Source organism: Acipenser ruthenus, chromosome 44 (genome assembly GCF_902713425.1).
Source record: "Acipenser ruthenus chromosome 44, fAciRut3.2 maternal haplotype, whole genome shotgun sequence".
Taxonomy (NCBI): domain Eukaryota; kingdom Metazoa; phylum Chordata; class Actinopteri; order Acipenseriformes; family Acipenseridae; genus Acipenser; species Acipenser ruthenus.
Genome location: NC_081232.1, coordinates 2962035 through 2983688, shown reverse-complemented (window position 1 = coordinate 2983688; position 21654 = coordinate 2962035). Strand labels below are relative to the sequence as shown.

At 43.8% G+C, this 21654-nt stretch overlaps 71 non-coding genes and 24 pseudogenes across 71 annotated transcripts; all 95 read right to left on the bottom strand.

Moving 5' to 3' along the window:
* Window positions 1-108: 108 nt before the first annotated feature.
* Window positions 109-237, bottom strand: LOC131713304 (5S ribosomal RNA; annotated as a pseudogene).
* Window positions 238-351: 114 nt separating this feature from the next.
* LOC131710016 (5S ribosomal RNA) lies at window positions 352-470 on the bottom strand. The gene has a single exon (XR_009311881.1). It is a non-coding gene; the product is annotated as a 5S ribosomal RNA (ribosomal RNA).
* Window positions 471-584: 114 nt separating this feature from the next.
* LOC131709744 (5S ribosomal RNA) lies at window positions 585-703 on the bottom strand. Its single transcript, XR_009311606.1, has one exon. It is a non-coding gene; the product is annotated as a 5S ribosomal RNA (ribosomal RNA).
* A 114-nt stretch (window positions 704-817) lies between these two features.
* On the bottom strand, window positions 818-936 carry LOC131711082 (5S ribosomal RNA). Its single transcript, XR_009312964.1, has one exon. It is a non-coding gene; the product is annotated as a 5S ribosomal RNA (ribosomal RNA).
* Window positions 937-1050: 114 nt separating this feature from the next.
* LOC131709758 (5S ribosomal RNA) lies at window positions 1051-1169 on the bottom strand. The gene has a single exon (XR_009311621.1). It is a non-coding gene; the product is annotated as a 5S ribosomal RNA (ribosomal RNA).
* Window positions 1170-1269: 100 nt separating this feature from the next.
* Window positions 1270-1388, bottom strand: LOC131710015 (5S ribosomal RNA). The gene has a single exon (XR_009311880.1). It is a non-coding gene; the product is annotated as a 5S ribosomal RNA (ribosomal RNA).
* A 114-nt stretch (window positions 1389-1502) lies between these two features.
* On the bottom strand, window positions 1503-1621 carry LOC131710364 (5S ribosomal RNA). The gene has a single exon (XR_009312236.1). It is a non-coding gene; the product is annotated as a 5S ribosomal RNA (ribosomal RNA).
* Window positions 1622-1735: 114 nt separating this feature from the next.
* Window positions 1736-1844, bottom strand: LOC131714480 (5S ribosomal RNA; annotated as a pseudogene).
* A 114-nt stretch (window positions 1845-1958) lies between these two features.
* On the bottom strand, window positions 1959-2067 carry LOC131715259 (5S ribosomal RNA; annotated as a pseudogene).
* A 114-nt stretch (window positions 2068-2181) lies between these two features.
* LOC131711767 (5S ribosomal RNA) lies at window positions 2182-2300 on the bottom strand. The gene has a single exon (XR_009313655.1). It is a non-coding gene; the product is annotated as a 5S ribosomal RNA (ribosomal RNA).
* Window positions 2301-2414: 114 nt separating this feature from the next.
* Window positions 2415-2523, bottom strand: LOC131714478 (5S ribosomal RNA; annotated as a pseudogene).
* Window positions 2524-2637: 114 nt separating this feature from the next.
* On the bottom strand, window positions 2638-2746 carry LOC131715258 (5S ribosomal RNA; annotated as a pseudogene).
* A 114-nt stretch (window positions 2747-2860) lies between these two features.
* Window positions 2861-2979, bottom strand: LOC131711754 (5S ribosomal RNA). Its single transcript, XR_009313642.1, has one exon. It is a non-coding gene; the product is annotated as a 5S ribosomal RNA (ribosomal RNA).
* Window positions 2980-3079: 100 nt separating this feature from the next.
* LOC131710355 (5S ribosomal RNA) lies at window positions 3080-3198 on the bottom strand. Its single transcript, XR_009312227.1, has one exon. It is a non-coding gene; the product is annotated as a 5S ribosomal RNA (ribosomal RNA).
* Window positions 3199-3298: 100 nt separating this feature from the next.
* LOC131709757 (5S ribosomal RNA) lies at window positions 3299-3417 on the bottom strand. Its single transcript, XR_009311620.1, has one exon. It is a non-coding gene; the product is annotated as a 5S ribosomal RNA (ribosomal RNA).
* A 100-nt stretch (window positions 3418-3517) lies between these two features.
* On the bottom strand, window positions 3518-3636 carry LOC131713063 (5S ribosomal RNA). The gene has a single exon (XR_009314951.1). It is a non-coding gene; the product is annotated as a 5S ribosomal RNA (ribosomal RNA).
* Window positions 3637-3736: 100 nt separating this feature from the next.
* Window positions 3737-3855, bottom strand: LOC131712092 (5S ribosomal RNA). Its single transcript, XR_009313981.1, has one exon. It is a non-coding gene; the product is annotated as a 5S ribosomal RNA (ribosomal RNA).
* A 114-nt stretch (window positions 3856-3969) lies between these two features.
* Window positions 3970-4088, bottom strand: LOC131713025 (5S ribosomal RNA). Its single transcript, XR_009314912.1, has one exon. It is a non-coding gene; the product is annotated as a 5S ribosomal RNA (ribosomal RNA).
* A 114-nt stretch (window positions 4089-4202) lies between these two features.
* On the bottom strand, window positions 4203-4311 carry LOC131716466 (5S ribosomal RNA; annotated as a pseudogene).
* Window positions 4312-4411: 100 nt separating this feature from the next.
* On the bottom strand, window positions 4412-4530 carry LOC131713062 (5S ribosomal RNA). Its single transcript, XR_009314950.1, has one exon. It is a non-coding gene; the product is annotated as a 5S ribosomal RNA (ribosomal RNA).
* A 100-nt stretch (window positions 4531-4630) lies between these two features.
* Window positions 4631-4749, bottom strand: LOC131710344 (5S ribosomal RNA). Its single transcript, XR_009312216.1, has one exon. It is a non-coding gene; the product is annotated as a 5S ribosomal RNA (ribosomal RNA).
* Window positions 4750-4863: 114 nt separating this feature from the next.
* LOC131715943 (5S ribosomal RNA) lies at window positions 4864-4972 on the bottom strand (annotated as a pseudogene).
* Window positions 4973-5072: 100 nt separating this feature from the next.
* Window positions 5073-5191, bottom strand: LOC131710332 (5S ribosomal RNA). Its single transcript, XR_009312204.1, has one exon. It is a non-coding gene; the product is annotated as a 5S ribosomal RNA (ribosomal RNA).
* Window positions 5192-5305: 114 nt separating this feature from the next.
* Window positions 5306-5414, bottom strand: LOC131715641 (5S ribosomal RNA; annotated as a pseudogene).
* A 114-nt stretch (window positions 5415-5528) lies between these two features.
* Window positions 5529-5637, bottom strand: LOC131715449 (5S ribosomal RNA; annotated as a pseudogene).
* Window positions 5638-5737: 100 nt separating this feature from the next.
* Window positions 5738-5846, bottom strand: LOC131714477 (5S ribosomal RNA; annotated as a pseudogene).
* Window positions 5847-5960: 114 nt separating this feature from the next.
* Window positions 5961-6079, bottom strand: LOC131711420 (5S ribosomal RNA). Its single transcript, XR_009313303.1, has one exon. It is a non-coding gene; the product is annotated as a 5S ribosomal RNA (ribosomal RNA).
* Window positions 6080-6179: 100 nt separating this feature from the next.
* On the bottom strand, window positions 6180-6298 carry LOC131710320 (5S ribosomal RNA). The gene has a single exon (XR_009312192.1). It is a non-coding gene; the product is annotated as a 5S ribosomal RNA (ribosomal RNA).
* A 100-nt stretch (window positions 6299-6398) lies between these two features.
* On the bottom strand, window positions 6399-6517 carry LOC131710110 (5S ribosomal RNA). The gene has a single exon (XR_009311979.1). It is a non-coding gene; the product is annotated as a 5S ribosomal RNA (ribosomal RNA).
* A 100-nt stretch (window positions 6518-6617) lies between these two features.
* Window positions 6618-6736, bottom strand: LOC131710485 (5S ribosomal RNA). Its single transcript, XR_009312357.1, has one exon. It is a non-coding gene; the product is annotated as a 5S ribosomal RNA (ribosomal RNA).
* A 100-nt stretch (window positions 6737-6836) lies between these two features.
* On the bottom strand, window positions 6837-6955 carry LOC131710309 (5S ribosomal RNA). The gene has a single exon (XR_009312181.1). It is a non-coding gene; the product is annotated as a 5S ribosomal RNA (ribosomal RNA).
* A 114-nt stretch (window positions 6956-7069) lies between these two features.
* On the bottom strand, window positions 7070-7188 carry LOC131710298 (5S ribosomal RNA). Its single transcript, XR_009312170.1, has one exon. It is a non-coding gene; the product is annotated as a 5S ribosomal RNA (ribosomal RNA).
* Window positions 7189-7302: 114 nt separating this feature from the next.
* On the bottom strand, window positions 7303-7421 carry LOC131710287 (5S ribosomal RNA). The gene has a single exon (XR_009312159.1). It is a non-coding gene; the product is annotated as a 5S ribosomal RNA (ribosomal RNA).
* A 114-nt stretch (window positions 7422-7535) lies between these two features.
* LOC131712649 (5S ribosomal RNA) lies at window positions 7536-7654 on the bottom strand. Its single transcript, XR_009314540.1, has one exon. It is a non-coding gene; the product is annotated as a 5S ribosomal RNA (ribosomal RNA).
* Window positions 7655-7754: 100 nt separating this feature from the next.
* Window positions 7755-7873, bottom strand: LOC131710275 (5S ribosomal RNA). The gene has a single exon (XR_009312147.1). It is a non-coding gene; the product is annotated as a 5S ribosomal RNA (ribosomal RNA).
* Window positions 7874-7987: 114 nt separating this feature from the next.
* LOC131710265 (5S ribosomal RNA) lies at window positions 7988-8106 on the bottom strand. Its single transcript, XR_009312137.1, has one exon. It is a non-coding gene; the product is annotated as a 5S ribosomal RNA (ribosomal RNA).
* A 100-nt stretch (window positions 8107-8206) lies between these two features.
* On the bottom strand, window positions 8207-8335 carry LOC131713302 (5S ribosomal RNA; annotated as a pseudogene).
* A 100-nt stretch (window positions 8336-8435) lies between these two features.
* LOC131711527 (5S ribosomal RNA) lies at window positions 8436-8554 on the bottom strand. Its single transcript, XR_009313413.1, has one exon. It is a non-coding gene; the product is annotated as a 5S ribosomal RNA (ribosomal RNA).
* A 100-nt stretch (window positions 8555-8654) lies between these two features.
* Window positions 8655-8773, bottom strand: LOC131710668 (5S ribosomal RNA). The gene has a single exon (XR_009312550.1). It is a non-coding gene; the product is annotated as a 5S ribosomal RNA (ribosomal RNA).
* Window positions 8774-8873: 100 nt separating this feature from the next.
* On the bottom strand, window positions 8874-8992 carry LOC131710255 (5S ribosomal RNA). The gene has a single exon (XR_009312126.1). It is a non-coding gene; the product is annotated as a 5S ribosomal RNA (ribosomal RNA).
* A 100-nt stretch (window positions 8993-9092) lies between these two features.
* On the bottom strand, window positions 9093-9211 carry LOC131710244 (5S ribosomal RNA). The gene has a single exon (XR_009312115.1). It is a non-coding gene; the product is annotated as a 5S ribosomal RNA (ribosomal RNA).
* A 114-nt stretch (window positions 9212-9325) lies between these two features.
* On the bottom strand, window positions 9326-9444 carry LOC131710234 (5S ribosomal RNA). Its single transcript, XR_009312105.1, has one exon. It is a non-coding gene; the product is annotated as a 5S ribosomal RNA (ribosomal RNA).
* A 100-nt stretch (window positions 9445-9544) lies between these two features.
* Window positions 9545-9663, bottom strand: LOC131710223 (5S ribosomal RNA). The gene has a single exon (XR_009312093.1). It is a non-coding gene; the product is annotated as a 5S ribosomal RNA (ribosomal RNA).
* A 100-nt stretch (window positions 9664-9763) lies between these two features.
* LOC131710214 (5S ribosomal RNA) lies at window positions 9764-9882 on the bottom strand. Its single transcript, XR_009312083.1, has one exon. It is a non-coding gene; the product is annotated as a 5S ribosomal RNA (ribosomal RNA).
* A 100-nt stretch (window positions 9883-9982) lies between these two features.
* Window positions 9983-10101, bottom strand: LOC131710956 (5S ribosomal RNA). Its single transcript, XR_009312838.1, has one exon. It is a non-coding gene; the product is annotated as a 5S ribosomal RNA (ribosomal RNA).
* Window positions 10102-10201: 100 nt separating this feature from the next.
* On the bottom strand, window positions 10202-10320 carry LOC131710203 (5S ribosomal RNA). Its single transcript, XR_009312072.1, has one exon. It is a non-coding gene; the product is annotated as a 5S ribosomal RNA (ribosomal RNA).
* Window positions 10321-10434: 114 nt separating this feature from the next.
* LOC131710192 (5S ribosomal RNA) lies at window positions 10435-10553 on the bottom strand. The gene has a single exon (XR_009312061.1). It is a non-coding gene; the product is annotated as a 5S ribosomal RNA (ribosomal RNA).
* A 100-nt stretch (window positions 10554-10653) lies between these two features.
* On the bottom strand, window positions 10654-10772 carry LOC131713099 (5S ribosomal RNA). Its single transcript, XR_009314987.1, has one exon. It is a non-coding gene; the product is annotated as a 5S ribosomal RNA (ribosomal RNA).
* A 114-nt stretch (window positions 10773-10886) lies between these two features.
* On the bottom strand, window positions 10887-11005 carry LOC131709984 (5S ribosomal RNA). Its single transcript, XR_009311849.1, has one exon. It is a non-coding gene; the product is annotated as a 5S ribosomal RNA (ribosomal RNA).
* A 100-nt stretch (window positions 11006-11105) lies between these two features.
* Window positions 11106-11224, bottom strand: LOC131710181 (5S ribosomal RNA). The gene has a single exon (XR_009312050.1). It is a non-coding gene; the product is annotated as a 5S ribosomal RNA (ribosomal RNA).
* Window positions 11225-11338: 114 nt separating this feature from the next.
* On the bottom strand, window positions 11339-11457 carry LOC131710170 (5S ribosomal RNA). Its single transcript, XR_009312039.1, has one exon. It is a non-coding gene; the product is annotated as a 5S ribosomal RNA (ribosomal RNA).
* A 100-nt stretch (window positions 11458-11557) lies between these two features.
* Window positions 11558-11666, bottom strand: LOC131716184 (5S ribosomal RNA; annotated as a pseudogene).
* A 114-nt stretch (window positions 11667-11780) lies between these two features.
* LOC131709983 (5S ribosomal RNA) lies at window positions 11781-11899 on the bottom strand. Its single transcript, XR_009311848.1, has one exon. It is a non-coding gene; the product is annotated as a 5S ribosomal RNA (ribosomal RNA).
* A 100-nt stretch (window positions 11900-11999) lies between these two features.
* Window positions 12000-12118, bottom strand: LOC131710159 (5S ribosomal RNA). The gene has a single exon (XR_009312028.1). It is a non-coding gene; the product is annotated as a 5S ribosomal RNA (ribosomal RNA).
* A 114-nt stretch (window positions 12119-12232) lies between these two features.
* On the bottom strand, window positions 12233-12351 carry LOC131710566 (5S ribosomal RNA). Its single transcript, XR_009312445.1, has one exon. It is a non-coding gene; the product is annotated as a 5S ribosomal RNA (ribosomal RNA).
* A 114-nt stretch (window positions 12352-12465) lies between these two features.
* Window positions 12466-12584, bottom strand: LOC131710148 (5S ribosomal RNA). The gene has a single exon (XR_009312017.1). It is a non-coding gene; the product is annotated as a 5S ribosomal RNA (ribosomal RNA).
* Window positions 12585-12698: 114 nt separating this feature from the next.
* LOC131712648 (5S ribosomal RNA) lies at window positions 12699-12817 on the bottom strand. Its single transcript, XR_009314539.1, has one exon. It is a non-coding gene; the product is annotated as a 5S ribosomal RNA (ribosomal RNA).
* A 100-nt stretch (window positions 12818-12917) lies between these two features.
* Window positions 12918-13036, bottom strand: LOC131711807 (5S ribosomal RNA). Its single transcript, XR_009313695.1, has one exon. It is a non-coding gene; the product is annotated as a 5S ribosomal RNA (ribosomal RNA).
* Window positions 13037-13150: 114 nt separating this feature from the next.
* Window positions 13151-13269, bottom strand: LOC131710137 (5S ribosomal RNA). The gene has a single exon (XR_009312006.1). It is a non-coding gene; the product is annotated as a 5S ribosomal RNA (ribosomal RNA).
* Window positions 13270-13369: 100 nt separating this feature from the next.
* On the bottom strand, window positions 13370-13498 carry LOC131713301 (5S ribosomal RNA; annotated as a pseudogene).
* Window positions 13499-13598: 100 nt separating this feature from the next.
* On the bottom strand, window positions 13599-13717 carry LOC131711526 (5S ribosomal RNA). The gene has a single exon (XR_009313412.1). It is a non-coding gene; the product is annotated as a 5S ribosomal RNA (ribosomal RNA).
* A 100-nt stretch (window positions 13718-13817) lies between these two features.
* On the bottom strand, window positions 13818-13936 carry LOC131710666 (5S ribosomal RNA). Its single transcript, XR_009312548.1, has one exon. It is a non-coding gene; the product is annotated as a 5S ribosomal RNA (ribosomal RNA).
* Window positions 13937-14036: 100 nt separating this feature from the next.
* LOC131710126 (5S ribosomal RNA) lies at window positions 14037-14155 on the bottom strand. Its single transcript, XR_009311995.1, has one exon. It is a non-coding gene; the product is annotated as a 5S ribosomal RNA (ribosomal RNA).
* Window positions 14156-14255: 100 nt separating this feature from the next.
* On the bottom strand, window positions 14256-14374 carry LOC131710114 (5S ribosomal RNA). The gene has a single exon (XR_009311983.1). It is a non-coding gene; the product is annotated as a 5S ribosomal RNA (ribosomal RNA).
* Window positions 14375-14488: 114 nt separating this feature from the next.
* Window positions 14489-14607, bottom strand: LOC131710103 (5S ribosomal RNA). Its single transcript, XR_009311972.1, has one exon. It is a non-coding gene; the product is annotated as a 5S ribosomal RNA (ribosomal RNA).
* A 100-nt stretch (window positions 14608-14707) lies between these two features.
* On the bottom strand, window positions 14708-14826 carry LOC131710092 (5S ribosomal RNA). Its single transcript, XR_009311961.1, has one exon. It is a non-coding gene; the product is annotated as a 5S ribosomal RNA (ribosomal RNA).
* Window positions 14827-14926: 100 nt separating this feature from the next.
* On the bottom strand, window positions 14927-15045 carry LOC131710080 (5S ribosomal RNA). The gene has a single exon (XR_009311950.1). It is a non-coding gene; the product is annotated as a 5S ribosomal RNA (ribosomal RNA).
* Window positions 15046-15145: 100 nt separating this feature from the next.
* LOC131710955 (5S ribosomal RNA) lies at window positions 15146-15264 on the bottom strand. Its single transcript, XR_009312837.1, has one exon. It is a non-coding gene; the product is annotated as a 5S ribosomal RNA (ribosomal RNA).
* Window positions 15265-15364: 100 nt separating this feature from the next.
* On the bottom strand, window positions 15365-15483 carry LOC131710069 (5S ribosomal RNA). Its single transcript, XR_009311939.1, has one exon. It is a non-coding gene; the product is annotated as a 5S ribosomal RNA (ribosomal RNA).
* Window positions 15484-15597: 114 nt separating this feature from the next.
* LOC131710058 (5S ribosomal RNA) lies at window positions 15598-15716 on the bottom strand. The gene has a single exon (XR_009311928.1). It is a non-coding gene; the product is annotated as a 5S ribosomal RNA (ribosomal RNA).
* A 100-nt stretch (window positions 15717-15816) lies between these two features.
* Window positions 15817-15935, bottom strand: LOC131713098 (5S ribosomal RNA). The gene has a single exon (XR_009314986.1). It is a non-coding gene; the product is annotated as a 5S ribosomal RNA (ribosomal RNA).
* Window positions 15936-16049: 114 nt separating this feature from the next.
* Window positions 16050-16168, bottom strand: LOC131709982 (5S ribosomal RNA). Its single transcript, XR_009311847.1, has one exon. It is a non-coding gene; the product is annotated as a 5S ribosomal RNA (ribosomal RNA).
* Window positions 16169-16268: 100 nt separating this feature from the next.
* LOC131710047 (5S ribosomal RNA) lies at window positions 16269-16387 on the bottom strand. Its single transcript, XR_009311915.1, has one exon. It is a non-coding gene; the product is annotated as a 5S ribosomal RNA (ribosomal RNA).
* Window positions 16388-16501: 114 nt separating this feature from the next.
* On the bottom strand, window positions 16502-16620 carry LOC131710036 (5S ribosomal RNA). The gene has a single exon (XR_009311902.1). It is a non-coding gene; the product is annotated as a 5S ribosomal RNA (ribosomal RNA).
* A 100-nt stretch (window positions 16621-16720) lies between these two features.
* Window positions 16721-16829, bottom strand: LOC131716183 (5S ribosomal RNA; annotated as a pseudogene).
* A 114-nt stretch (window positions 16830-16943) lies between these two features.
* LOC131709980 (5S ribosomal RNA) lies at window positions 16944-17062 on the bottom strand. Its single transcript, XR_009311844.1, has one exon. It is a non-coding gene; the product is annotated as a 5S ribosomal RNA (ribosomal RNA).
* A 100-nt stretch (window positions 17063-17162) lies between these two features.
* On the bottom strand, window positions 17163-17281 carry LOC131711469 (5S ribosomal RNA). Its single transcript, XR_009313355.1, has one exon. It is a non-coding gene; the product is annotated as a 5S ribosomal RNA (ribosomal RNA).
* A 114-nt stretch (window positions 17282-17395) lies between these two features.
* LOC131712594 (5S ribosomal RNA) lies at window positions 17396-17514 on the bottom strand. The gene has a single exon (XR_009314485.1). It is a non-coding gene; the product is annotated as a 5S ribosomal RNA (ribosomal RNA).
* A 114-nt stretch (window positions 17515-17628) lies between these two features.
* Window positions 17629-17737, bottom strand: LOC131714476 (5S ribosomal RNA; annotated as a pseudogene).
* A 114-nt stretch (window positions 17738-17851) lies between these two features.
* On the bottom strand, window positions 17852-17960 carry LOC131715942 (5S ribosomal RNA; annotated as a pseudogene).
* A 114-nt stretch (window positions 17961-18074) lies between these two features.
* On the bottom strand, window positions 18075-18183 carry LOC131714475 (5S ribosomal RNA; annotated as a pseudogene).
* Window positions 18184-18297: 114 nt separating this feature from the next.
* LOC131714474 (5S ribosomal RNA) lies at window positions 18298-18406 on the bottom strand (annotated as a pseudogene).
* Window positions 18407-18506: 100 nt separating this feature from the next.
* On the bottom strand, window positions 18507-18625 carry LOC131712751 (5S ribosomal RNA). Its single transcript, XR_009314640.1, has one exon. It is a non-coding gene; the product is annotated as a 5S ribosomal RNA (ribosomal RNA).
* A 114-nt stretch (window positions 18626-18739) lies between these two features.
* On the bottom strand, window positions 18740-18858 carry LOC131710025 (5S ribosomal RNA). The gene has a single exon (XR_009311890.1). It is a non-coding gene; the product is annotated as a 5S ribosomal RNA (ribosomal RNA).
* A 114-nt stretch (window positions 18859-18972) lies between these two features.
* LOC131710014 (5S ribosomal RNA) lies at window positions 18973-19091 on the bottom strand. The gene has a single exon (XR_009311879.1). It is a non-coding gene; the product is annotated as a 5S ribosomal RNA (ribosomal RNA).
* Window positions 19092-19205: 114 nt separating this feature from the next.
* On the bottom strand, window positions 19206-19314 carry LOC131716373 (5S ribosomal RNA; annotated as a pseudogene).
* A 114-nt stretch (window positions 19315-19428) lies between these two features.
* LOC131715941 (5S ribosomal RNA) lies at window positions 19429-19537 on the bottom strand (annotated as a pseudogene).
* Window positions 19538-19651: 114 nt separating this feature from the next.
* On the bottom strand, window positions 19652-19780 carry LOC131715304 (5S ribosomal RNA; annotated as a pseudogene).
* A 100-nt stretch (window positions 19781-19880) lies between these two features.
* On the bottom strand, window positions 19881-19999 carry LOC131710002 (5S ribosomal RNA). Its single transcript, XR_009311867.1, has one exon. It is a non-coding gene; the product is annotated as a 5S ribosomal RNA (ribosomal RNA).
* Window positions 20000-20113: 114 nt separating this feature from the next.
* LOC131717520 (5S ribosomal RNA) lies at window positions 20114-20232 on the bottom strand. Its single transcript, XR_009316407.1, has one exon. It is a non-coding gene; the product is annotated as a 5S ribosomal RNA (ribosomal RNA).
* Window positions 20233-20569: 337 nt separating this feature from the next.
* On the bottom strand, window positions 20570-20678 carry LOC131715940 (5S ribosomal RNA; annotated as a pseudogene).
* Window positions 20679-20792: 114 nt separating this feature from the next.
* On the bottom strand, window positions 20793-20901 carry LOC131715617 (5S ribosomal RNA; annotated as a pseudogene).
* A 114-nt stretch (window positions 20902-21015) lies between these two features.
* LOC131715939 (5S ribosomal RNA) lies at window positions 21016-21124 on the bottom strand (annotated as a pseudogene).
* Window positions 21125-21235: 111 nt separating this feature from the next.
* LOC131711525 (5S ribosomal RNA) lies at window positions 21236-21354 on the bottom strand. Its single transcript, XR_009313411.1, has one exon. It is a non-coding gene; the product is annotated as a 5S ribosomal RNA (ribosomal RNA).
* A 114-nt stretch (window positions 21355-21468) lies between these two features.
* LOC131711524 (5S ribosomal RNA) lies at window positions 21469-21587 on the bottom strand. The gene has a single exon (XR_009313410.1). It is a non-coding gene; the product is annotated as a 5S ribosomal RNA (ribosomal RNA).
* Window positions 21588-21654: the final 67 nt, after the last annotated feature.

Here is a 21654-nt window from a genome sequence, read left to right as displayed (position 1 = left end):
ATTGCATTTCTGCTTTCATGGCTTTCATGACTTTTATTTTTTGTGAGCTGGGGGTGATTCCTCCAAAATTTCCTTTTGTCCTCCACACATTTCAATTGTAAAATGTAATGCCTGCAGCACTTGATATTCCCAGGTGGTCTCCCATCCAAGTACTAACCAAGCCCAACATTGCTTAGCTTCTGAGATCAGACGAGATCAGGCGAGATCAGGCTTATTCAAGGTGGTGTGGCCGCAGGCGATTGCTTTTCTGCTTTCATGACTTTTATGTTTAGTGAGCTGGGGGTGATTCCTCCAAAATTTCCTTTTGTCCTCCACACATTTCAATTGTAAAATGTAATTACAAAAATGTAATGCCTGCAGCACTTGATATTCCCAGGTGGTCTCCCATCCAAGTACTAACCAAGCCCAACACTGCTTAGCTTCTGAGATCAGACGAGATCAGGCTTATTCAAGGTGGTGTGGCCGCAGGCGATTGCATTACTGCTTTCATGACTTTTATGTTTAGTGAGCTGGGGGTGATTCCTCCAAAATTTCCTTTTGTCCTCCACACATTTCAATTGTAAAATGTAATTACAAAAATGTAATGCCTGCAGCACTTGATATTCTCAGGTGGTCTCCCATCCAAGTACTAACCAAGCCCAACATTGCTTAGCTTCTGAGATCAGACGAGATCAGGCTTATTCAAGGTGGTGTGGCCGCAGGCGATTGCAAATCTGCTTTCATGACTTTTATGTTTAGTGAGCTGGGGGTGATTCCTCCAAAATTTCCTTTTGTCCTCCACACATTTCAATTGTAAAATGTAATTACAAAAATGTAATGCCTGCAGCACTTGATATTCCCAGGTGGTCTCCCAACCAAGTACTAACCAAGCCCAACACTGCTTAGCTTCTGAGATCAGACGAGATCAGGCTTATTCAAGGTGGTGTGGCCGCAGGCGATTGCATTTCTGCTTTCATGACTTTTATGTTTAGTGAGCTGGGGGTGATTCCTCCAAAATTTCCTTTTGTCCTCCACACATTTCAATTGTAAAATGTAATTACAAAAATGCAATGCCTGCAGCACTTGATATTCCCAGGTGGTCTCCCATCCAAGTACTAACCAAGCCCAACATTGCTTAGTTTCTGAGATCAGACGAGATCAGGCTTATTCAAGGTGGTGTGGCCGCAGGCGATTGCATTTCTGCTTTCATGACTTTTATGTTTAGTGAGCTGGGGGTGAGTCCTCCAAAATTTCCTTTTGTCCTCCACACATTTCAATTGTAAAATGTAATGCCTGCAGCACTTGATATTCCCAGGTGGTCTCCCATCCAAGTACTAACCAAGCCCAACACTGCTTAGCTTCTGAGATCAGACGAGATCAGGCTTATTCAAGGTGGTGTGGCCGCAGGCGATTGCATTTCTGCTTTCATGACTTTTATGTTTAGTGAGCTGGGGGTGAGTCCTCCAAAATTTCCTTTTGTCCTCCACACATTTCAATTGTAAAATGTAATTACAAAAATGAAATGCCTGCAGCACTTGATATTCCCAGGTGGTCTCCCATCCAAGTACTAACCAAGCCCAACATTGCTTAGCTTCTGAGATCAGACGAGATCAGGCTTATTCAAGGTGGTGTGGCCGCAGGCGATTGCATTTCTGCTTTCATGACTTTTATGTTTAGTGAGCTGGGGGTGATTCCTCCAAAATTTCCTTTTGTCCTCCACACATTTCAATTGTAAAATGTATTTACAAAAATGTAATGCCTGCAGCACTTGATATTCCCAGGTGGTCTCCCATCCAAGTACTAACCAAGCCCAACATTGCTTAGCTTCTGAGATCAGGCTTATTCAAGGTGGTGTGGCCGCAGGCGATTGCATTTCTGCTTTCATGACTTTTATGTTTAGTGAGCTGGGGGTGATTCCTCCAAAATTTCCTTTTGTCCTCCACACATTTCAATTGTAAAATGTAATTACAAAAATGTAATGCCTGCAGCACTTGATATTCCCAGGCGGTCTCCCATCCAAGTACTAACCAAGCCCAACATTGCTTAGCTTCTGAGATCAGGCTTATTCAAGGTGGTGTGGCCGCAGGCGATTGCATTTCTGCTTTCATGACTTTTATGTTTAGTGAGCTGGGAGTGATTCCTCCAAAATTTCCTTTTGTCCTCCACACATTTCAATTGTAAAATGTAATTACAAAAATGTAATGCCTGCAGCACTTGATATTCCCAGGTGGTCTCCCATCCAAGTACTAACCAAGCCCAACATTGCTTAGCTTCGGAGATCAGACGAGATCAGGCTTATTCAAGGTGGTGTGGCCGCAGGCGATTGCATTTCTGCTTTCATGACTTTTATGTTTAGTGAGCTGGGGGTGATTCCTCCAAAATTTCCTTTTGTCCTCCACACATTTCAATTGTAAAATGTATTTACAAAAATGTAATGCCTGCAGCACTTGATATTCCCAGGTGGTCTCCCATCCAAGTACTAACCAAGCCCAACATTGCTTAGCTTCTGAGATCAGGCTTATTCAAGGTGGTGTGGCCGCAGGCGATTGCATTTCTGCTTTCATGACTTTTATGTTTAGTGAGCTGGGGGTGATTCCTCCAAAATTTCCTTTTGTCCTCCACACATTTCAATTGTAAAATGTAATTACAAAAATGTAATGCCTGCAGCACTTGATATTCCCAGGCGGTCTCCCATCCAAGTACTAACCAAGCCCAACATTGCTTAGCTTCTGAGATCAGGCTTATTCAAGGTGGTGTGGCCGCAGGCGATTGCATTTCTGCTTTCATGACTTTTATGTTTAGTGAGCTGGGAGTGATTCCTCCAAAATTTCCTTTTGTCCTCCACACATTTCAATTGTAAAATGTAATTACAAAAATGTAATGCCTGCAGCACTTGATATTCCCAGGTGGTCTCCCATCCAAGTATTAACCAAGCCCAACATTGCTTAGCTTCTGAGATCAGACGAGATCAGGCTTATTCAAGGTGGTGTGGCCGCAGGCGATTGCATTTCTGCTTTCATGACTTTTATGTTTAGTGAGCTGGGGGTGATTCCTCCAAAATTTCCTTTTGTCCTCCACACATTTCAATTGTAAAATGTAATGCCTGCAGCACTTGATATTCCCAGGTGGTCTCCCATCCAAGTACTAACCAAGCCCAACATTGCTTAGCTTCTGAGATCAGACGAGATCAGGCTTATTCAAGGTGGTGTGGCCGCAGGCGATTGCATTTCTGCTTTCATGACTTTTATGTTTAGTGAGCTGGGGGTGATTCCTCCAAAATTTCCTTTTGTCCTCCACACATTTCAATTGTAAAATGTAATGCCTGCAGCACTTGATATTCCCAGGTGGTCTCCCATCCAAGTACTAACCAAGCCCAACATTGCTTAGTTTCTGAGATCAGACGAGATCAGGCTTATTCAAGGTGGTGTGGCCGCAGGCGATTGCATTTCTGCTTTCATGACTTTTATGTTTAGTGAGCTGGGGGTGATTCCTCCAAAATTTCCTTTTGTCCTCCACACATTTCAATTGTAAAATGTAATGCCTGCAGCACTTGATATTCCCAGGTGGTCTCCCATCCAAGTACTAACCAAGCCCAACACTGCTTAGCTTCTGAGATCAGGCGAGATCAGGCTTATTCAAGGTGGTGTGGCCACAGGCGATTGCATTTCTGCTTTCATGACTTTTATGTTTAGTGAGCTGGGGGTGATTCCTCCAAAATTTCCTTTTGTCCTCCACACATTTCAATTGTAAAATGTAATGCCTGCAGCACTTGATATTCCCAGGTGGTCTCCCATCCAAGTACTAACCAAGCCTAACATTGCTTAGCTTCTGAGATCAGACGAGATCAGGCTTATTCAAGGTGGTGTGGCCGCAGGCGATTGCATTTCTGCTTTCATGACTTTTATGTTTAGTGAGCTGGGGGTGATTCCTCCAAAATTTCCTTTTGTCCTCCACACATTTCAATTGTAAAATGTAATTACAAAAATGTAATGCCTGCAGCACTTGATATTCCCAGGTGGTCTCCCATCCAAGTACTAACCAAGCCCAACATTGCTTAGCTTCTGAGATCAGGCGAGATCAGGCTTATTCAAGGTGGTGCGGCCGCAGGCGATTGCATTTCTGCTTTCATGACTTTTATGTTTAGTGAGCTGGGGGTGATTCCGCCAAAATTGCCTTTTGTCCTCCACACATTTCAATTGTAAAATGTAATTACAAAAAAGTAATGCCTGCAGCAATTGATATTCCCAGGTGGTCTCCCATCCAAGTACTAACCAAGCCCAACATTGCTTAGCTTCGGAGATCAGGCTTATTCAAGGTGGTGTGGCCGCAGGCGATTGCATTTCTGCTTTCATGACTTTTATGTTTAGTGAGCTGGGGGTGATTCCTCCAAAATTTCCTTTTGTCCTCCACACATTTCAATTGTAAAATGTAATGCCTGCAGCACTTGATATTCCCAGGTGGTCTCCCATCCAAGTACTAACCAAGCCCAACACTGCTTAGCTTCTGAGATCAGGCGAGATCAGGCTTATTCAAGGTGGTGTGGCCACAGGCGATTGCATTTCTGCTTTCATGACTTTTATGTTTAGTGAGCTGGGGGTGATTCCTCCAAAATTTCCTTTTGTCCTCCACACATTTCAATTGTTAAATGTAATGCCTGCAGCACTTGATATTCCCAGGTGGTCTCCCATCCAAGTACTAACCAAGCCCAACATTGCTTAGCTTCTGAGATCAGACGAGATCAGGCTTATTCAAGGTGGTGTGGCCGCAGGCGATTGCATTTCTGCTTTCATGACTTTTATGTTTAGTGAGCTGGGGGTGATTCCTCCAAAATTTCCTTTTGTCCTCCACACATTTCAATTGTAAAATGTAATTACAAAAATGTAATGCCTGCAGCACTTGATATTCCCAGGTGGTCTCCCATCCAAGTACTAACCAAGCCCAACATTGCTTAGCTTCGGAGATCAGGCTTATTCAAGGTGGTGTGGCCGCAGGCGATTGCATTTCTGCTTTCATGACTTTTATGTTTAGTGAGCTGGGGGTGATTCCTCCAAAATTTCCTTTTGTCCTCCACACATTTCAATTGTAAAATGTAATGCCTGCAGCACTTGATATTCCCAGGTGGTCTCCCATCCAAGTACTAACCAAGCCCAACATTGCTTAGCTTCTGAGATCAGACGAGATCAGGCTTATTCAAGGTGGTGTGGCCGCAGGCGATTGCATTTCTGCTTTCATGACTTTTATGTTTAGTGAGCTGGGGGTGATTCCTCCAAAATTTCCTTTTGTACTCCACACATTTCAATTGTAAAATGTAATTACAAAAATGTAATGCCTGCAGCACTTAATATTCCCAGGTGGTCTCCCATCCAAGTACTAACCAAGCCCAACATTGCTTAGCTTCTGAGATCAGGCTTATTCAAGGTGGTGTGGCCGCAGGCGATTGCATTTCTGCTTTCATGACTTTTATGTTTAGTGAGCTGGGGGTGATTCCTCCAAAATTTCCTTTTGGCCTCCACACATTACAATTGTAAAATGTAATTACAAAAATGTAATGCCTGCAGCACTTGATATTCCCAGGTGGTCTCCCATCCAAGTACTAACCAAGCCCAACATTGTTTAGCTTCTGAGATCAGGCTTATTCAAGGTGGTGTGGCCGCAGGCGATTGCATTTCTGCTTTCATGACTTTTATGTTTAGTGAGCTGGGGGTGATTCCTCCAAAATTTCCTTTTGGCCTCCACACATTTCAATTGTAAAATGTAATGCCTGCAGCACTTGATATTCCCAGGTGGTCTCCCATCCAAGTACTAACCAAGCCCAACATTGCTTAGCTTCTGAGATCAGGCTTATTCAAGGTGGTGTGGCCGCAGGCGATTGCATTTCTGCTTTCATGACTTTTATGTTTAGTGAGCTGGGGGTGATTCCTCCAAAATTTCCTTTTGTCCTCCACACATTTCAATTGTAAAATGTAATTACAAAAATGTAATGCCTGCAGCACTTGATATTCCCAGGTGGTCGCCCATCCAAGTACTAACCAAGCCCAACATTGCTTAGCTTCAGAGATCAGACGAGATCAGGCTTATTCAAGGTGGTGTGGCCGCAGGCGATTGCATTTCTGCTTTCATGACTTTTATGTTTAGTGAGCTGGGGGTGATTCCTCCAAAATTTCCTTTTGTCCTCCACACATTTCAATTGTAAAATGTAATGCCTGCAGCACTTGATATTCCCAGGTGGTCTCCCATCCAAGTACTAACCAAGCCCAACATTGCTTAGCTTCTGAGATCAGACGAGATCAGGCTTATTCAAGGTGGTGTGGCCGCAGGCGATTGCATTTCTGCTTTCATGACTTTTATGTTTAGTGAGCTGGGGGTGATTCCTCCAAAATTTCCTTTTGTCCTCCACACATTTCAATTGTAAAATGTAATGCCTGCAGCACTTGATATTCCCAGGTGGTCTCCCATCCAAGTACTAACCAAGCCCAACATTGCTTAGCTTCTGAGATCAGACGAGATCAGGCTTATTCAAGGTGGTGTGGCCACAGGCGATTGCATTTCTGCTTTCATGACTTTTATGTTTAGTGAGCAGGGGGTGATTCCTCCAAAATTTCCTTTTGTCCTGCACACATTTCAATTGTAAAATGTAATGCCTGCAGCACTTGATATTCCCAGGTGGTCTCCCATCCAAGTACTAACCAAGCCCAACATTGCTTAGCTTCTGAGATCAGACGAGATCAAGCTTATTCAAGGTGGTGTGGCCGCAGGCGATTGCATTTCTGCTTTCATGACTTTTATGTTTAGTGAGCTGGGGGTGATTCCTCCAAAATTTCCTTTTGTCCTCCACACATTTCAATTGTAAAACGTAATGCCTGCAGCACTTGATATTCCCAGGTGGTCTCCCATCCAAGTACTAACCAAGCCCAACATTGCTTAGCTTCTGAGATCAGACGAGATCAGGCTTATTCAAGGTGGTGTGGCCGCAGGCGATTGCATTTCTGCTTTCATGACTTTTATGTTTAGTGAGCTGGGGGTGATTCCTCCAAAATTTCCTTTTGTCCTCCACACATTTCAATTGTAAAATGTAATTACAAAAATGTAATGCCTGCAGCACTTGATATTCCCAGGTGGTCTCCCATCCAAGTACTAACCAAGCCCAACATTGCTTAGCTTCTGAGATCAGACGAGATCAGGCTTATTCAAGGTGGTGTGGCCGCAGGCGATTGCATTTCTGCTTTCATGACTTTTATGTTTAGTGAGCTGGGGGTGATTCCTCCAAAATGTCCTTTTGTCCTCCACACATTTCAATTGTAAAATGTAATTACAAAAATGTAATGCCTGCAGCACTTGATATTCCCAGGTGGTCTCCCATCCAAGTACTAACCAAGCCCAACATTGCTTAGCTTCTGAGATCAGACGAGATCAGGCTTATTCAAGGTGGTGTGGCCGCAGGCGATTGCATTTCTGCTTTCATGACTTTTATGTTTAGTGAGCTGGGGGTGATTCCTCCAAAAATTCCTTTTGTCCTCCACACATTTCAATTGTAAAATGTAATTACAAAATTGTAATGCCTGCAGCACTTGATATTCCCAGGTGGTCTCCCATCCAAGTACTAACCAAGCCCAACATTGCTTAGCTTTTGAGATCAGACGAGATCAGGCTTATTCAAGGTGGAGTGGCCGCAGGCGATTGCATTTCTGCTTTCATGACTTTTATGTTTAGTGAGCTGGGGGTGATTCCTCCAAAATTTCCTTTTGTCCTCCACACATTTCAATTGTAAAATATAATGCCTGCAGCACTTGATATTCCCAGGTGGTCTCCCATCCAAGTACTAACCAAGCCCAACATTGCTTAGCTTCTGAGATCAGACGAGATCAGGCTTATTCAAGGTGGTGTGGCCGCAGGCGATTGCATTTCTGCTTTCATGACTTTTATGTTCAGTGAGCTGGGGGTGATTCCTCCAAAATTTCCTTTTGTCCTCCACACATTTCAATTGTAAAATGTAATTACAAAAATGTAATGCCTGCAGCACTTGATATTCCCAGGTGGTCTCCCATCCAAGTACTAACCAAGCCCAACATTGCTTAGCTTCTGAGATCAGACGAGATCAGGCTTATTCAAGGTGGTGTGGCCGCAGGCGATTGCATTTCTGCTTTCATGACTTTTATGTTTAGGGAGCTGGGGGTGATTCCTCCAAAATTTCCTTTTGTCCTCCACACATTTCAATTGTAAAATGTAATGCCTGCAGCACTTGATATTCCCAGGTGGTCTCCCATCCAAGTACTAACCAAGCCCAACATTGCTTAGCTTCTGAGATCAGACGAGATCAGGCGAGATCAGGCTTATTCAAGGTGGTGTGGCCGCAGGCGATTGCATTTCTGCTTTCATGACTTTTATGTTTAGTGAGCTGGGGGTGATTCCTCCAAAATTTCCTTTTGTCCTCCACACATTTCAATTGTAAAATGTAATGCCTGCAGCACTTGATATTCCCAGGTGGTCTCCCATCCAAGTACTAACCAAGCCCAACATTGCTTAGCTTCTGAGATCAGGCGAGATCAGGCTTATTCAAGGTGGTGTGGCCGCAGGCGATTGCATTTCTGCTTTCATGACTTTTATGTTTAGTGAGCTGGGGGTGATTCCTCCAAAATTTCCTTTTGGCCTCCACACATTTCAATTGTAAAATGTAATGCCTGCAGCACTTGATATTCCCAGGTGGTCTCCCATCCAAGTACTAACCAAGCCCAACATTGCTTAGCTTCTGAGATCAGACGAGATCAGGCTTATTCAAGGTGGTGTGGCCGCAGGAGATTGCATTTCTGCTTTCATGACTTTTATGTTTAGGGAGCTGGGGGTGATTCCTCCAAAATTTCCTTTTGTCCTCCACACATTTCAATTGTAAAATGTAATGCCTGCAGCACTTGATATTCCCAGGTGGTCTCCCATCCAAGTACTAACCAAGCCCAACATTGCTTAGCTTCTGAGATCAGACGAGATCAGGCTTATTCAAGGTGGTGTGGCCGCAGGCGATTGCATTTCTGCTTTCATGACTTTTATGTTTAGTGAGCTGGGGGTGATTCCTCCAAAATTTCCTTTTGTCCTCCACACATTTCAATTGTAAAATGTAATGCCTGCAGCACTTGATATTCCCAGGTGGTCTCCCATCCAAGTACTAACCAAGCCCAACATTGCTTAGCTTCTGAGATCAGACGAGATCAGGCTTATTCAAGGTGGTGTGGCCGCAGGCGATTGCATTTCTGCTTTCATGACTTTTATGTTTAGTGAGCTGGGGGTGATTCCTCCAAAATTTCCTTTTGTCCTCCACACATTTCAATTGTAAAATGTAATTACAAAAATGTAATGCCTGCAGCACTTGATATTCCCAGGTGGTCTCCCATCCAAGTACTAACCAAGCCCAACATTGCTTAGCTTCTGAGATCAGACGAGATCAGGCTTATTCAAGGTGGTGTGGCCGCAGGCGATTGCATTTCTGCTTTCATGACTTTTATGTTTAGGGAGCTGGGGGTGATTCCTCCAAAATTTCCTTTTGTCCTCCACACATTTCAATTGTAAAATGTAATGCCTGCAGCACTTGATATTCCCAGGTGGTCTCCCATCCAAGTACTAACCAAGCCCAACATTGCTTAGCTTCTGAGATCAGACGAGATCAGGCTTATTCAAGGTGGTGTGGCCGCAGGCGATTGCATTTCTGCTTTCATGACTTTTATGTTTAGTGAGCTGGGGGTGATTCCTCCAAAATTTCCTTTTGTCCTCCACACATTTCAATTGTAAAATGTAATGCCTGCAGCACTTGATATTCCCAGGTGGTCTCCCATCCAAGTACTAACCAAGCCCAACATTGCTTAGCTTCTGAGATCAGACGAGATCAGGCTTATTCAAGGTGGTGTGGCCGCAGGCGATTGCATTTCTGCTTTCATGACTTTTATGTTTAGTGAGCTGGGGGTGATTCCTCCAAAATTTCCTTTTGGCCTCCACACATTTCAATTGTAAAATGTAATGCCTGCAGCACTTGATATTCCCAGGTGGTCTCCCATCCAAGTACTAACCAAGCCCAACATTGCTTAGCTTCTGAGATCAGACGAGATCAGGCTTATTCAAGGTGGTGAGGCCGCAGGCGATTGCATTTCTGCTTTCATGACTTTTATGTTTAGTGAGCTGGGGGTGATTCCTCCAAAATTTCCTTTTGTCCTCCACACATTTCAATTGTAAGATGTAATGCCTGCAGCACTTGATATTCCCAGGTGGTCTCCCATCCAAGTACTAACCAAGCCCAACATTGCTTAGCTTCTGAGATCAGACGAGATCAGGCTTATTCAAGGTGGTGTGGCCGCAGGCGATTGCATTTCTGCTTTCATGACTTTTATGTTTAGTGAGCTGGGGGTGATTCCTCCAAAATTTCCTTTTGTCCTCCACACATTTCAATTGTAAAATGTAATTACAAAAATGTAATGCCTGCAGCACTTGATATTCCCAGGTGGTCTCCCATCCAAGTACTAACCAAGCCCAACATTGCTTAGCTTCTGAGATCAGACGAGATCAGGCTTATTCAAGGTGGTGTGGCCGCAGGCGATTGCATTTCTGCTTTCATGACTTTTATGTTTAGGGAGCTGGGGGTGATTCCTCCAAAATTTCCTTTTGTCCTCCACACATTTCAATTGTAAAATGTAATGCCTGCAGCACTTGATATTCCCAGGTGGTCTCCCTTCCAAGTACTAACCAAGCCCAACATTGCTTAGCTTCTGAGATCAGACAAGATCAGGCTTATTCAAGGTGGTGTGGCCGCAGGCGATTGCATTTCTGCTTTCATGACTTTTATGTTTAGTGAGCTGGGGGTGATTCCTCCAAAAATTCCTTTTGTCGTCCACACATTTCAATTGTAAAATGTAATTACAAAATTGTAATGCCTGCAGCACTTGATATTCCCAGGTGGTCTCCCATCCAAGTACTAAGCAAGCCCAACATTGCTTAGCTTCTGAGATCAGACGAGATCAGGCTTATTCAAGGTGGTGTGGCCGCAGGCGATTGCATTTCTGCTTTCATGACTTTTATGTTTAGTGAGCTGGGGGTGATTCCTCCAAAATTTCCTTTTGTCCTCCACACATTTCAATTGTAAAATATAATGCCTGCAGCACTTGATATTCCCAGGTGGTCTCCCATCCAAGTACTAACCAAGCCCAACATTGCTTAGCTTCTGAGATCAGACGAGATCAGGCTTATTCAAGGTGGTGTGGCCGCAGGCGATTGCATTTCTGCTTTCATGACTTTTATGTTCAGTGAGCTGGGGGTGATTCCTCCAAAATTTCCTTTTGTCCTCCACACATTTCAATTGTAAAATGTAATTACAAAAATGTAATGCCTGCAGCACTTGATATTCCCAGGTGGTCTCCCATCCAAGTACTAACCAAGCCCAACATTGCTTAGCTTCTGAGATCAGACGAGATCAGGCTTATTCAAGGTGGTGTGGCCGCAGGCGCTTGCATTTCTGCTTTCATGACTTTTATGTTTAGGGAGCTGGGGGTGATTCCTCCAAAATTTCCTTTTGTCCTCCACACATTTCAATTGTAAAATGTAATGCCTGCAGCACTTGATATTCCCAGGTGGTCTCCCATCCAAGTACTAACCAAGCCCAACATTGCTTAGCTTTTGAGATCAGGCTTATTCAAGGTGGTGTGGCCGCAGGTGATTGCATTTCTGCTTTCATGACTTTTATGTTTAGTGAGCTGGGGGTGATTCCTCCAAAATTTCCTTTTGTCCTCCACACATTTCAATTGTAAAATGTAATTACAAAATTGTAATGCCTGCAGCACTTGATATTCCCAGGTGGTCTCCCATCCAAGTACTAAGCAAGCCCAACATTGCTTAGCTTCTGAGATCAGACGAGATCAGGCTTATTCAAGGTGGTGTGGCCGCAGGCGATTGCATTTCTGCTTTCATGACTTTTATGTTTAGTGAGCTGGGGGTGATTCCTCCAAAATTTCCTTTTGTCCTCCACACATTTCAATTGTAAAACGTAATGCCTGCAGCACTTGATATTCCCAGGTGGTCTCCCATCCAAGTACTAACCAAGCCCAACATTGCTTAGCTTCTGAGATCAGACGAGATCAGGCTTATTCAAGGTGGTGTGGCCGCAGGCGATTGCATTTCTGCTTTCATGACTTTTATGTTTAGTGAGCTGGGGGTGATTCCTCCAAAATTTCCTTTTGTCCTCCACACATTTCAATTGTAAAATGTAATTACAAAAATGTAATGCCTGCAGCACTTGATATTCCCAGGTGGACTCCCATCCAAGTACTAACCAAGCCCAACATTGCTTAGCTTCTGAGATCAGACGAGATCAGGCTTATTCAAGGTGGTGTGGCCGCAGGCGATTGCATTTCTGCTTTCATGACTTTTATGTTTAGTGAGCTGGGGGTGATTCCTCCAAAATGTCCTTTTGTCCTCCACACATTTCAATTGTAAAATGTAATTACAAAAATGTAATGCCTGCAGCACTTGATATTCCCAGGTGGTCTCCCATCCAAGTACTAACCAAGCCCAACATTGCTTAGCTTCTGAGATCAGACGAGATCAGGCTTATTCAAGGTGGTGTGGCCGCAGGCGATTGCATTTCTGCTTTCATGACTTTTATGTTTAGTGAGCTGGGGGTGATTCCTCCAAAAATTCCTTTTGTCCTCCACACATTTCAATTGTAAAATGTAATTACAAAATTGTAATGCCTGCAGCACTTGATATTCCCAGGTGGTCTCCCATCCAAGTACTAACCAAGCCCAACATTGCTTAGCTTTTGAGATCAGACGAGATCAGGCTTATTCAAGGTGGAGTGGCCGCAGGCGATTGCATTTCTGCTTTCATGACTTTTATGTTTAGTGAGCTGGGGGTGATTCCTCCAAAATTTCCTTTTGTCCTCCACACATTTCAATTGTAAAATATAATGCCTGCAGCACTTGATATTCCCAGGTGGTCTCCCATCCAAGTACTAACCAAGCCCAACATTGCTTAGCTTCTGAGATCAGACAAGATCAGGCTTATTCAAGGTGGTGTGGCCGCAGGCGATTGCATTTCTGCTTTCATGACTTTTATGTTCAGTGAGCTGGGGGTGATTCCTCCAAAATTTCCTTTTGTCCTCCACACATTTCAATTGTAAAATGTAATTACAAAAATGTAATGCCTGCAGCACTTGATATTCCCAGGTGGTCTCCCATCCAAGTACTAACCAAGCCCAACATTGCTTAGCTTCTGAGATCAGACGAGATCAGGCTTATTCAAGGTGGTGTGGCCGCAGGCGATTGCATTTCTGCTTTCATGACTTTTATGTTTAGGGAGCTGGGGGTGATTCCTCCAAAATTTCCTTTTGTCCTCCACACATTTCAATTGTAAAATGTAATGCCTGCAGCACTTGATATTCCCAGGTGGTCTCCCATCCAAGTACTAACCAAGCCCAACATTGCTTAGCTTCTGAGATCAGACGAGATCAGGCGAGATCAGGCTTATTCAAGGTGGTGTGGCCGCAGGCGATTGCATTTCTGCTTTCATGACTTTTATGTTTAGTGAGCTGGGGGTGATTCCTCCAAAATTTCCTTTTGTCCTCCACACATTTCAATTGTAAAATGTAATGCCTGCAGCACTTGATATTCCCAGGTGGTCTCCCATCCAAGTACTAACCAAGCCCAACATTGCTTAGCTTCTGAGATCAGGCGAGATCAGGCTTATTCAAGGTGGTGTGGCCGCAGGCGATTGCATTTCTGCTTTCATGACTTTTATGTTTAGTGAGCTGGGGGTGATTCCTCCAAAATTTCCTTTTGGCCTCCACACATTTCAATTGTAAAATGTAATGCCTGCAGCACTTGATATTCCCAGGTGGTCTCCCATCCAAGTACTAACCAAGCCCAACATTGCTTAGCTTCTGAGATCAGACGAGATCAGGCTTATTCAAGGTGGTGTGGCCGCAGGAGATTGCATTTCTGCTTTCATGACTTTTATGTTTAGGGAGCTGGGGGTGATTCCTCCAAAATTTCCTTTTGTCCTCCACACATTTCAATTGTAAAATGTAATGCCTGCAGCACTTGATATTCCCAGGTGGTCTCCCATCCAAGTACTAACCAAGCCCAACATTGCTTAGCTTCTGAGATCAGACGAGATCAGGCTTATTCAAGGTGGTGTGGCCGCAGGCGATTGCATTTCTGCTTTCATGACTTTTATGTTTAGTGAGCTGGGGGTGATTCCTCCAAAATTTCCTTTTGTCCTCCACACATTTCAATTGTAAAATGTAATGCCTGCAGCACTTGATATTCCCAGGTGGTCTCCCATCCAAGTACTAACCAAGCCCAACATTGCTTAGCTTCTGAGATCAGACGAGATCAGGCTTATTCAAGGTGGTGTGGCCGCAGGCGATTGCATTTCTGCTTTCATGACTTTTATGTTTAGTGAGCTGGGGGTGATTCCTCCAAAATTTCCTTTTGTCCTCCACACATTTCAATTGTAAAATGTAATTACAAAAATGTAATGCCTGCAGCACTTGATATTCCCAGGTGGTCTCCCATCCAAGTACTAACCAAGCCCAACATTGCTTAGCTTCTGAGATCAGACGAGATCAGGCTTATTCAAGGTGGTGTGGCCGCAGGCGATTGCATTTCTGCTTTCATGACTTTTATGTTTAGGGAGCTGGGGGTGATTCCTCCAAAATTTCCTTTTGTCCTCCACACATTTCAATTGTAAAATGTAATGCCTGCAGCACTTGATATTCCCAGGTGGTCTCCCATCCAAGTACTAACCAAGCCCAACATTGCTTAGCTTCTGAGATCAGACGAGATCAGGCTTATTCAAGGTGGTGTGGCCGCAGGCGATTGCATTTCTGCTTTCATGACTTTTATGTTTAGTGAGCTGGGGGTGATTCCTCCAAAATTTCCTTTTGTCCTCCACACATTTCAATTGTAAAATGTAATGCCTGCAGCACTTGATATTCCCAGGTGGTCTCCCATCCAAGTACTAACCAAGCCCAACATTGCTTAGCTTCTGAGATCAGACGAGATCAGGCTTATTCAAGGTGGTGTGGCCGCAGGCGATTGCATTTCTGCTTTCATGACTTTTATGTTTAGTGAGCTGGGGGTGATTCCTCCAAAATTTCCTTTTGGCCTCCACACATTTCAATTGTAAAATGTAATGCCTGCAGCACTTGATATTCCCAGGTGGTCTCCCATCCAAGTACTAACCAAGCCCAACATTGCTTAGCTTCTGAGATCAGACGAGATCAGGCTTATTCAAGGTGGTGAGGCCGCAGGCGATTGCATTTCTGCTTTCATGACTTTTATGTTTAGTGAGCTGGGGGTGATTCCTCCAAAATTTCCTTTTGTCCTCCACACATTTCAATTGTAAGATGTAATGCCTGCAGCACTTGATATTCCCAGGTGGTCTCCCATCCAAGTACTAACCAAGCCCAACATTGCTTAGCTTCTGAGATCAGACGAGATCAGGCTTATTCAAGGTGGTGTGGCCGCAGGCGATTGCATTTCTGCTTTCATGACTTTTATGTTTAGTGAGCTGGGGGTGATTCCTCCAAAATTTCCTTTTGTCCTCCACACATTTCAATTGTAAAATGTAATTACAAAAATGTAATGCCTGCAGCACTTGATATTCCCAGGTGGTCTCCCATCCAAGTACTAACCAAGCCCAACATTGCTTAGCTTCTGAGATCAGACGAGATCAGGCTTATTCAAGGTGGTGTGGCCGCAGGCGATTGCATTTCTGCTTTCATGACTTTTATGTTTAGGGAGCTGGGGGTGATTCCTCCAAAATTTCCTTTTGTCCTCCACACATTTCAATTGTAAAATGTAATGCCTGCAGCACTTGATATTCCCAGGTGGTCTCCCTTCCAAGTACTAACCAAGCCCAACATTGCTTAGCTTCTGAGATCAGACAAGATCAGGCTTATTCAAGGTGGTGTGGCCGCAGGCGATTGCATTTCTGCTTTCATGACTTTTATGTTTAGTGAGCTGGGGGTGATTCCTCCAAAAATTCCTTTTGTCGTCCACACATTTCAATTGTAAAATGTAATTACAAAATTGTAATGCCTGCAGCACTTGATATTCCCAGGTGGTCTCCCATCCAAGTACTAAGCAAGCCCAACATTGCTTAGCTTCTGAGATCAGACGAGATCAGGCTTATTCAAGGTGGTGTGGCCGCAGGCGATTGCATTTCTGCTTTCATGACTTTTATGTTTAGTGAGCTGGGGGTGATTCCTCCAAAATTTCCTTTTGTCCTCCACACATTTCAATTGTAAAATATAATGCCTGCAGCACTTGATATTCCCAGGTGGTCTCCCATCCAAGTACTAACCAAGCCCAACATTGCTTAGCTTCTGAGATCAGACGAGATCAGGCTTATTCAAGGTGGTGTGGCCGCAGGCGATTGCATTTCTGCTTTCATGACTTTTATGTTCAGTGAGCTGGGGGTGATTCCTCCAAAATTTCCTTTTGTCCTCCACACATTTCAATTGTAAAATGTAATTACAAAAATGTAATGCCTGCAGCACTTGATATTCCCAGGTGGTCTCCCATCCAAGTACTAACCAAGCCCAACATTGCTTAGCTTCTGAGATCAGACGAGATCAGGCTTATTCAAGGTGGTGTGGCCGCAGGCGCTTGCATTTCTGCTTTCATGACTTTTATGTTTAGGGAGCTGGGGGTGATTCCTCCAAAATTTCCTTTTGTCCTCCACACATTTCAATTGTAAAATGTAATGCCTGCAGCACTTGATATTCCCAGGTGGTCTCCCATCCAAGTACTAACCAAGCCCAACATTGCTTAGCTTTTGAGATCAGGCTTATTCAAGGTGGTGTGGCCGCAGGTGATTGCATTTCTGCTTTCATGACTTTTATGTTTAGTGAGCTGGGGGTGATTCCTCCAAAATTTCCTTTTGTCCTCCACACATTTCAATTGTAAAATGTAATTACAAAATTGTAATGCCTGCAGCACTTGATATTCCCAGGTGGTCTCCCATCCAAGTACTAAGCAAGCCCAACATTGCTTAGCTTCTGAGATCAGACGAGATCAGGCTTATTCAAGGTGGTGTGGCCGCAGGCGATTGCATTTCTGCTTTCATGACTTTTATGTTTAGTGAGCTGGGGGTGATTCCTCCAAAATTTCCTTTTGTCCTCCACACATTTCAATTGTAAAATGTAATGCCTGCAGCACTTGATATTCCCAGGTGGTCTCCCATCCAAGTACTAACCAAGCCCAACATTGCTTAGCTTCTGAGAGCAGACGAGATCAGGCTTATTCAAGGTGGTGTGGCCGCAGGCGATTGCATTTCTGCTTTCATGACTTTTATGTTTAGTGAGCTGGGGGTGATTCCTCCAAAATTTCCTTTTGTCCTCCACACATTTCAATTGTAAAATGTAATTACAAAAATGTAATGCCTGCAGCACTTGATATTCCCAGGTGGTCTCCCATCCAAGTACTAACCAAGCCCAACACTGCTTAGCTTCTGAGATCAGACAAGATCAGGCTTATTCAAGGTGGTGTGGCCGCAGGCGATTGCATTTCTGCTTTCATGACTTTTATGTTTAGGGAGCTGGGGGTGATTCCTCCAAAATTTCCTTTTGTCCTCCACACATTTCAATTGTAAAATGTAATTACAAAAATGTAATGCCTGCAGCACTTGATATTCCCAGGTGGTCTCCCATCCAAGTACTAACCAAGCCCAACATTGCTTAGCTTCTGAGATCAGGCTTATTCAAGGTGGTGTGGCCGCAGGCGATTGCATTTCTGCTTTCATGACTTTTATGTTTAGTGAGCTGGGGGTGATTCCTCCAAAATTTCCTTTTGTCCTCCACACATTTCAATTGTAAAATGTAATTACAAAAATGTAATGCCTGCAGCACTTGATATTCCCAGGTGGTCTCCCATCCAAGTACTAACCAAGCCCAACATTGCTTAGCTTCGGAGATCAGGCTTATTCAAGGTGGTGTGGCCGCAGGCGATTGCATTTCTGCTTTCATGACTTTTATGTTTAGTGAGCTGGGGGTGATTCCTCCAAAATTTCCTTTTGTCCTCCACACATTTCAATTGTAAAATGTAATTACAAAAATGTAATGCCTGCAGCACTTGATATTCCCAGGTGGTCTCCCATCCAAGTACTAACCAAGCCCAACATTGCTTAGCTTCTGAGATCAGGCTTATTCAAGGTGGTGTGGCCGCAGGCGATTGCATTTCTGCTTTCATGACTTTTATGTTTAGTGAGCTGGGGGTGATTCCTCCAAAATTTCCTTTTGTCCTCCACACATTTCAATTGTAAAATGTAATTACAAAAATGTAATGCCTGCAGCACTTGATATTCCCAGGTGGTCTCCCATCCAAGTACTAACCAAGCCCAACATTGCTTAGCTTCTGAGATCAGGCTTATTCAAGGTGGTGTGGCCGCAGGCGATTGCATTTCTGCAATCATGACTTTTATGTTTAGTGAGCTGGGGGTGATTCCTCCAAAATTTCCTTTTGTCCTCCACACATTTCAATTGTAAAATGTAATGCCTGCAGCAATTGATATTCCCAGGTGGTCTCCCATCCAAGTACTAACCAAGCCCAACATTGCTTAGCTTCTGAGATCAGACGAGATCAGGCTTATTCAAGGTGGTGTGGCCGCAGGCGATTGCATTTCTGCTTTCATGACTTTTATGTTTAGTGAGCTGGGGGTGATTCCTCCAAAATTTCCTTTTGTCCTCCACACATTTCAATGGTAAAATGTAATTACAAAAATGTAATGCCTGCAGCACTTGATATTCCCAGGTGGTCTCCCATCCAAGTACTAACCAAGCCCAACATTGCTTAGCTTCTGAGATCAGACGAGATCAGGCTTATTCAAGGTGGTGTGGCCGCAGGCGATTGCATTTCTGCTTTCATGACTTTTATGTTTAGTGAGCTGGGGGTGATTCCTCCAAAATTTCCTTTTGTCCTCCACACATTTCAATGGTAAAATGTAATTACAAAAATGTAATGCCTGCAGCACTTGATATTCCCAGGTGGTCTCCCATCCAAGTACTAACCAAGCCCAACATTGCTTAGCTTCTGAGATCAGACGAGATCAGGCTTATTCAAGGTGGTGTGGCCGCAGGCGATTGCATTTCTGCTTTCATGACTTTTATGTTTAGTGAGCTGGGGGTGATTCCTCCAAAATTTCCTTTTGTCCTCCACACATTTCAATTGTAAAATGTAATTACAAAAATGTAATGCCTGCAGCACTTGATATTCCCAGGTGGTCTCCCATCCAAGTACTAACCAAGCCCGACATTGCTTAGCTTCTGAGATCAGGCTTATTCAAGTTGGTGTGGCCGCAGGTGATTGCATGTCTGCTTTCATGACTTTTATGTTTAGTGAGCTGGGGGTGATTCCTCCAAAATTTCCTTTTGTCCTCCACACATTTCAATTGTAAAATGTAATTACAAAAATGTAATGCCTGCAGCACTTGATATTCCCAGGTGGTCTCCCATCCAAGTACTAACCAAGCCCAACATTGCTTAGCTTCGGAGATCAGGCTTATTCAAGGTGGTGTGGCCGCAGGCGATTGCATTTCTGCTTTCATGACTTTTATGTTTAGTGAGCTGGGGGTGATTCCTCCAAAATTTCCTTTTGTCCTCCACACATTTCAATTGTAAAATGTAATTAGAAAAATGTAACGCCTGCAGCACTTGATATTCCCAGGTGGTCTCCCATCCAAGTACTAACCAAGCCCAACATTGCTTAGCTTCTGAGATCAGGCGAGATCAGGCGAGATCAGGCTTATTCAAGGTCGTGTGGCCGCAGGCGATTGCATTTCTGCTTTCATGACTTTTATGTTTAGTGAGCTGGGGGTGATTCCTCCAAAATTTCCTTTTGTCCTCCACACATTTCAATTGTAAAATGTAATGCCTGCAGCACTTGATATTCCCAGGTGGTCTCCCATCCAAGTACTAACCAAGCCCAACATTGCTTAGCTTCTGAGATCAGACGAGATCAGGCTTATTCAAGGTGGTGTGGCCGCAGGCGATTGCATTTCTGCTTTCATGACTTTTATGTTTAGTGAGCTGGGGGTGATTCCTCCAAAATTTCCTTTTGTCCTCCACACATTTCAATTGTAAAATGTAATTACAAAAATGTAATGCCTGCAGCACTTGATATTCCCAGGTGGTCTCCCATCCAAGTACTAACCAAGCCCAACATTGCTTAGCTTCTGAGATCAGATGAGATCAGGCTTATTCAAGGTGGTGTGGCCGCAGGCGATTGCATTTCTGCTTTCATGACTTTTATGTTTAGTGAGCTGGGGGTGATTCCTCCAAAATTTCCTTTTGTCCTCCACACATTTCAATTGTAAAATGTAATTACAAAAATGTAATGCCTGCAGCACTTGATATTCCCAGGTGGTCTCCCATCCAAGTACTAACCAAGCCCAACATTGCTAAGCTTCTGAGATCAGGCTTATTCAAGGTGGTGTGGACTCAGGTGATTGCATGTCTGCTTTCATGACTTTTATGTTTAGTGAGCTGGGGGTGATTCCTCCAAAATTTCCTTTTGTCCTCCACACATTTCAATTGTAAAATGTAATTACAAAAATGTAATGCCTGCAGCACTTGATATTCCCAGGTGGTCTCCCATCCAAGTACTAACCAAGCCCAACATTGCTTAGCTTCGGAGATCAGGCTTATTCAAGGTGGTGTGGCCGCAGGCGATTGCATTTCTGCTTTCATGACTTTTATGTTTAGTGAGCTGGGGGTGATTCCTCCAAAATTTCCTTTTGTCCTCCACACATTTCAATTGTAAAATGTAATTACAAAAATGTAATGCCTGCAGCACTTGATATTCCCAGGTGGTCTCCCATCCAAGTACTAACCAAGCCCAACATTGCTTAGCTTCTGAGATCAGGCTTATTCAAGGTGGTGTGGCCGCAGGTGATTGCATGTCTTCTTTTATGACTTTTATGTTTAGTGAGCTGGGGGTGATTCCTCCAAAATTTCCTTTTGTCCTCCACACATTTCAATTGTAAAATGTAATTACAAAAATGTAATGCCTGCAGCACTTGATATTCCCAGGTGGTCTCCCATCCAAGTACTAACCAAGCCCAACATTGCTTAGCTTCGGAGATCAGGCTTATTCAAGGTGGTGTGGCCGCAGGCGATTGCATTTCTGCTTTCATGACTTTTATGTTTAGTGAGCTGGGGGTGATTCCTCCAAAATTTCCTTTTGTCCACACATTTCAATTGTAAAATGTAATTACAAAAATGTAATGCCTGCAGCACTTGATATTCCCAGGTGGTCTCCCATCCAAGTACTAACCAAGCCCAACATTGCTTAGCTTCTGAGATCAGGCGAGATCAGGCTTATTCAAGGTGGTGTGGCCGCAGGCGATTGCATTTCTGCTTTCATGACTTTTATGTTTAGTGAGCTGGGGGTGATTCCTCCAAAATTTCCTTTTGTCCTCCACACATTTCAATTGTAAAATGTAATTACAAAAATGTAATGCCTGCAGCACTTGATATTCCCAGGTGGTCTCCCATCCAAGTACTAACCAAGCCCAACATTGCTTAGCTTCTGAGATCAGGCGAGATCAGGCTTATTCAAGGTGGTGTGGCCGCAGGCGATTGCATTTCTGCTTTCATGACTTTTATGTTTAGTGAGCTGGGGGTGATTCCTCCAAAATTTCCTT